The sequence below is a fragment of the Hylobates moloch genome, unplaced genomic scaffold, assembly GCF_009828535.3.
Source record: "Hylobates moloch isolate HMO894 unplaced genomic scaffold, HMol_V3 SCAFFOLD_22, whole genome shotgun sequence".
In the NCBI taxonomy this organism is placed as follows: Eukaryota; Metazoa; Chordata; class Mammalia; order Primates; family Hylobatidae; genus Hylobates; species Hylobates moloch.
In genome coordinates this window covers 10,819,483-10,826,289 of record NW_026652297.1, presented here as the reverse complement: position 1 = coordinate 10,826,289, position 6,807 = coordinate 10,819,483, and positions in this window count along the sequence as shown.

The following is a 6,807-nucleotide window of genomic DNA, read 5'->3' as shown; positions in this document are numbered from 1 at the left end:
CAAATTGGAAATGAAAGAGTAAAATTATATCCTTTTACATAAGATAACATAATTTTATATGAAGATTACATGATCTTATAATGGAATCTCTAAAAACTTCACACACAAAGCCCCATTAGTACAAATAAATGAATTCAATAAAGTTGCAAAATACAAAGTCAACATACAAAATAGGCTGCATTTTTACACACTAACTACAAACTATTTGAAAATGAAGTTAAGAAAATAATTCCATTTACAATAACATCAAAAGGAATCAAATACTCAAAAATAAAAAATCAGGAGTTTGTAACCACCTTGGGCAACATGGTGAAACCCCGTCTCTACTAAAATACAAAAAATTAGCTGGGTGTGGTGGCACATACCTGTAATCCCAGCTACTCGGGAGGCTGAGGTGGGAGAATCTTTTGAGCCCAGGAGGCAGAGGTTGCAGTGAGCCAAGAATGTGCCATTGCACTCCAGCCTGGGCAACAGAGTGAGACTTTGTCTCAAAACCAAAACAACAACAACAACAAAAAACCAAACAAACAAAAACAAACAAACAAAAAACTGTAAAAATGCCCATACTACCCAAAGGGGTATACAGATTAATAATATCTCATCAAAATCTCAATAGCACATTTTTCTAACCAAAATAGAAAAACAAAATAGAAAAGGCACTGTACCCTTCGTTTCTTAATTAAAACATTTCTATGAAACCATAAAAGGCCCCTAAATAGCCAAAGTAATATTGAGAAAGAAGAACAAAGCTAGAGGCCTCACAATTCCTGATATGAAAATATATTAAAAAGCGGCCGGGCATGGTGGCTCACGCCTGTAATCCCAGCACCTTGGGAGGCCAAGGCAGGCAAACCACTTGAGGTCAGGAGTTCGAGACCAGCCTGGTCAACATGACAAACACCATCTCTACTAAAAATATTTTGAAAATTAGTCAGGCGTGGTGGCACATGCTTGTAGTTCCAGCTACTTGGTAGGCTGAGGCAGGAGAATTGCTTGAACCTGGGAGGAAGAGGTTGTAGTGAGCCAAAATTGCACCACTGCACTTCATCCTTGGTGACAGAGTGAGACTCTGTCTCAAAATAAATAAATAAATAAACAAATAAATAAAAGAATGTCCTTTGTAGGGACATGGATGAAACTGGAAACCATCATTCTCAGTAAACTATCGCAAGGACAAAAAACCAAACACCGCATGTTCTCACTCATAGGTGAGAATTGAACAATGAGAACTCATGGACACAGGAAGGGGAACATCACACTCCGGGGACTGTTGTGGGGTGGGGGGAGGGGGGAGGGACAGCATTAGGAGATATACCTAATGCTGAATGACGAGTTAATGGGTGCAGCAAACCAACATGGCACATGGATACATATGTAACAAACCTGCACATTGCACACATGTACCCTAAAACCTAAAGTATAATAATAATTAAAAAAAAAAAAGAAAGAAAATATATTAAAAAGTGACAGTAATTAAAATAGTATGATACTGGCATTAGGACAGACATATAGATCGATGGACCAAAATAAAGAACCCAGTAATAAACCCAAAAATATGTGCTCAAATGATCTTAAGGGTGCCAAGTGTATAGAATGGGGAAAGAATAGTCTTTTTGGCATTTCGAGTTTGTACATACAAAAGTATAAAACTGAACCCTTAGCTTACACCTACATGAAACCAACTCAAAACGAATTAGAGGCTTGAGACCTGAAAAGGTAAAACTCCTAGAAGGAAACATAGGGGAAACCTTCTTGACATCAATCTTAGCAATGATTTCTTGAATATAACACCAAAAGCACAGGCGTTGATGCTGACACCCACACTGCTACTTCACTTCCCCAAGCTCTAGACTTCTTATTATAGATATGAGGATAATAAAGACCCCCTTCTACGTCTGTTGCGAGGATGAGGATGAGGCTTGAGTATATCTATGGGGCACCTGGCACCCAACGCTTCCTCCACACCTATGTGCCATCCCCTTGCTCTTAGACTGTGCCTACCTGAGAAACTAATCTTCATCAAGATATTGTTCTCACCCAACTGTACATTAGAATCACCTAGGGAGTTAAAAAATACTCAAGCCTGAGCCCTTGCCCCAGAGATTCTAATGTAATTGGTCTGGTGTGGCCTGGGTCCTGGATTTTTAAAATATCCCTAGGTGTTTCTACTGTACAGACAATCGAAGATCATTGGTTTACCAGAATATAATGACTTCTCCTGGTATACTCCAAGATAATGTCTGAATGAAGACCTTTGGAGCCTTAGCCCAAAGGAGGGTGTAAGCACAGTTTTGGGCTCTGATACAGGCCAGAGAGACAGGTGTTTGGTAAGAGGGGTCCTTCCCATTGCACCTCCTCCTCCAATCCCAAAGGCAGTCACCTCCTCTTCTTTCCCAGGAGGCCAGCCTTTGCTGAGGCATCTGAGGCTAGTCTGATGCCCAAGTCCCTGCCCACTGTCATATTCCTCAGCTGCCATGGGTTTATCTTCCTGGCAGCCTCAGCAGCCAGCTTTTTTCACAGGGCACTCTCCCTCATGGATGGGAGGTACTCACACACCTATGTCCACCAGAGTTCCTGTAGTCTTTCCAAGTCTCCTCTTCCCAGCTTGCCATCCTCACCCCTTCTTGGGGAGAGGGGTACTGTATCCTTTGTTTCTTAATTTCATACTTAGCAAGGATGCTTCATTTATGGTTCTAGAAGAAATGAGCTTACCTATATTAGATAGTCAAAAGCTATAAAGTGATATGAGAAAGGACAATGGTTTATACACTTCCTGATAGTAAAATTACTTGGATTGCACGAGTACTGTGTGATACCACAAGTGTCTTGTGGATGGTCATGGTCTAGGGTGGCTTAAAATTAAAATAAGCCATTGTCAAGCAGGAAGAATTCTTAGAAATTTTTTTGTCACTTGGCATTTGATATGTCACAGGTGTTTAAGCAAGTTCTAGTCTAAGCCTGATGTAGACAGACAGCATTTTACCAACCTATTAGGAGCCAGACTTGCTGGTTCTGTCCCAATTTTACCAACATCCTAGCACAATCACAGATCTGCCTAAACCATCCTTTTGTGATGACAAATGGGGTGGAGCAGGGAACATCCTTAGGGGGGTCTAGATATATTACCTTGCCTTAGAATGAAAGTTCCTCCCCATTCCTAGGTGAGAGTATGTTTCAACCTTTGAAATTTCCAACAGGTCATGTTAAAAGGCCTTGGTGTCTACAGGCCAAGTATCTACAGTCCGATACGTGCTAGAAAGAGTATGGCAGATGTCTGATCCATCCTCATATACTCAGAACCTAGTCCCGGGCCTGGCCACACCACAGTAGATACTCAATAAATACTGTAGGAATGGTATGCCACGTGCAAGAACAATGGCACAATGGAAAGACTACTTGGCCAAACAATTATTATTGGGTGCCTGCCTGGTGCCAGGCACAGGGCTGAAACTGTGAGTAAAAACAGACTGTCCATACTTCCAGGCAGTTTACAGCTCAGGGGAGGCAGGCAGTAGGAAAATCATCATACATATCATCACACAAGTGTGTTTTTTCATGGTGGGGCCTAGTCTGGTATGGGGAGGGGGTATCATGGAAGGCCCCTGAAAGGAGATATGAAGTAGGAATGAACTGGGTTGAGAGTGGGGTCAGAGTTTTCCCTGCAGAGGAAACAGCTTCTGTGAGGACCTTGATGTGAAAGTCAGTGAGGCTCTCTTAAGTTCCTTGTGATGGGAACACAGACAGCGAAGGAAAGAGTGGGGTAAAGATGTAGGGGGGTGGCCTTGAAGGTCATGGATTAGGAGTTTGGCCTTGACTGTAGGAACCACTGGCAGCCAGTTCTGTTGTTGAGGCATTTCTTGGGACTAGATTGTTTTCACTACAGCCCTCACTCTCCTTGTGCATGAGTCTTAATGGTCTATTTCTTTTTTTTTTTGAGACGGAGTCTCGCTCTGTCACCCAGGCTGGAGTGCAGTGGTGCGATCTTGGCTCACTGCAAGCTCCGCCTCCCGGGTTCACGCCATTTTCCTGCCTCAGCCTCGGGAGTAGCTGGGACTACAGGCACCCACCACCACGCCTGGCTAATTTTTTTGTATTTTTCAGTAGAGACAGGGTTTCACCTGTTAGCCAGGATGGTCTCGATCTCCTGCCCTCGTGATCCACCTGCCTAGGCTTCCCAAAGTGCTGGGATTACAGGCGTGAGCCACCGCGCCGGGCCAATGGTCTATTTCTAAAAAAGTCTCCTCTCCTCTTCCCCTAGGCTATCTTGTGCATTCTCAAGTTTTAGAGCCATTGACTTAATAAATATGAAGTTGCAAAATTAACCTGATTGAGCCTAGTTAATTTTTTTAGGCTCCATCCAGGGAACTTCCAAATGAATACTGCCCTCACACCCATCTCCCAGTGAGCAGGTGAGAGGATGAGGGTGACCTCCTGGGCAGGGATGAGGGCAACTTGCTGAAGAAAGGGGCAGCGGGAGCCACTTGCAGCCAACACTCAGCAGCTTTCAGATGGGAGCTCCTCCCACCTCCTGGAGCCAATTTGAATCCCATTTTACAGAGCCAGACAAAGTTGTTTTACGCTGGTGCCCTTCGTACTCAATAACCCAATCTCCTCAGAATGGAGGGACCCCTTCCTCTTTGGGATCACACTCCCCACTCAGGGCAGTGCTGGGATAAGAGCTGTCACCCCTTAAGAAGGCTCCTTCTTCAATCCTGAGAACTGCCCTGGGACTTCTCAGCATCTGGGTTTCTGTTGAGGAAGAGTGCCAGCAGCCACACGAAAGGAGATTCTCCAAGGGGGATCTGGGTTTCCAACACATAATACACACTGGAGAGGCCCACTGCCTCTGCCCAATGTCAGAAAAAGCCTCAGAATTCAGAGGCACCAGTCTTGAGCTCTAGTCTTGGCTTGCTTGTTAATCTCCTTTGCTCGAGTTGCTGAGCCTGTTTCTTCTATGGTTGACGGCCTAGTGATAGCATTTTCATTTTGTGTAACATTTCTGATTGTTTGGCTCTGCCTTTTTGAAGCAGTGCATTTCTTGGCTTAGCTGAGTAACTCCATGGCCTATTAATGGTGCCTACCATGGCTAAGAAAGGAAGTTCATGTCTAATGATTATATTCTTGGCTGGATGGTCTTGAAAGTCTCTTCCAGCCAAGGTGTATGGAGAATTCTTCATGGAAATTTCCCTGACTTTGCCAAAACTCATTCTTCTTCCCTTTCTTTCAGTTCATGAAGATTGTTCTCCTCCATTCAGGCCCTTTGGTAGGTACAAAATACTGCCTAATGGTAGTTCTGTTTTTATTTTGATGTATAGGTATTATTGGACTTTTCTATTATTATGTAATTTTAAAATTTAACCACTTGACTTCTTACGTAGGTCATAAGTTCTTCAAGGGCAAATTCTCTGGCCACCCTGCATCACTTGGAGTGGCTTCCTGCACAGACTGTAGTTAATACACGCCAGTTTAAGAGGATGAGGAAAGGTCTCTGGTTTGATTTAGTTTTATCTGTCTATGGGTAATTGTGAAGTTCTTGGCACTCAATTGGTTCTTGCCTGCAAACTTTTTTATTATTAATTATATTATTAATATTTAATTATTATTATATTGTTAATATTTAATATATTATTAATATTTAATTACATTATTAATGAAAATAATTAATAATAATAATAATAGGCAGGGGAATGTGAAGGGAATGTGCAGGGAATGCAAGGACTGCCAGCAATGTAACCCCCAGAGCACTGGGCCATGTGGACTGAACAGGCTTCTGAGATAGCAAAACAAGCGCCATTATCTGTAAGTCAGGCCTTACCTTCCAACCTGTGATGGAGGGAACCATGTAATTAATAATTATTATTAATAATAATTATTAATAATAATAAACACTTTTAATGGATGCTCTTGGTGCTCTGCCAAGATTCCCCTGTCTATTCATATAAGGGCCTTTTCAGCACGTCTTGTACCATAGTCTTTCTTGATTCTTGAGTTGACCCAGGAAGTTCAATATTTCTGCATCTTCCAACTTGAACTTCCCAGGAAGCCTTCTCTATGTAGAACTAGTTCCCAAATTGTTGGTCATACCTTAGGTTACCATAGTTATTTCCCCAAATATGGTCACTGTTGTACATTTTCTGAGTGACAGATTAGGACTCATGGCAAACCTGGGGCAGAGTATTTTAAATTAAGACTGTTCAGAGAAATCCAATGTGTACGGTCATGATGAGATCTGCTCCAGGGCATGGATAAGCCAACGATCAGGCAGGTTCCACTGGGGGTTCCCTAAAGAAGTGATGAGTGGCTGGGTGTGGTGGCTCACATCTGTAATCCCAGCACTTTAGGAGGCCAAGGTGGGTGGATCACCTGAGGTCAGGAGTTCGAGACCAGCCTGGCAAACATAGTGGAACCCTGTCTCTATTAAAAATACAAAAAAATTAGCCGGCTGTGGTGGCACGTACCTATAATCCCAGCTACTCAGGAGGCTGAGGCAGGAGAATTCCTTGAACCCAGGAGGTGGAGGTTGCAGTGAGCCAAGATTGGGCCACTGCACTCCAGCCTGGGTGACAGAGTGAGATTCGATCTAAAAAAAAAAAAAAAAGAAGAAGTGATGGGTGTCTAGCTGTGGTCAGGCACCTGGGATTAATTTCTGGGTGAGGACGGGTTTTTCGAGTCCCTCAGGAAGGTTTCCTAGCTGGTTTTGTCTACAGTCACACCCCTCTGTGCTTGCCCCATCACACTGCTGACAAAGCCCTGGATTCTGAGTGATGGCACTCCATGGTTCCCTCCATCACAGGTTGACTTGTAGAT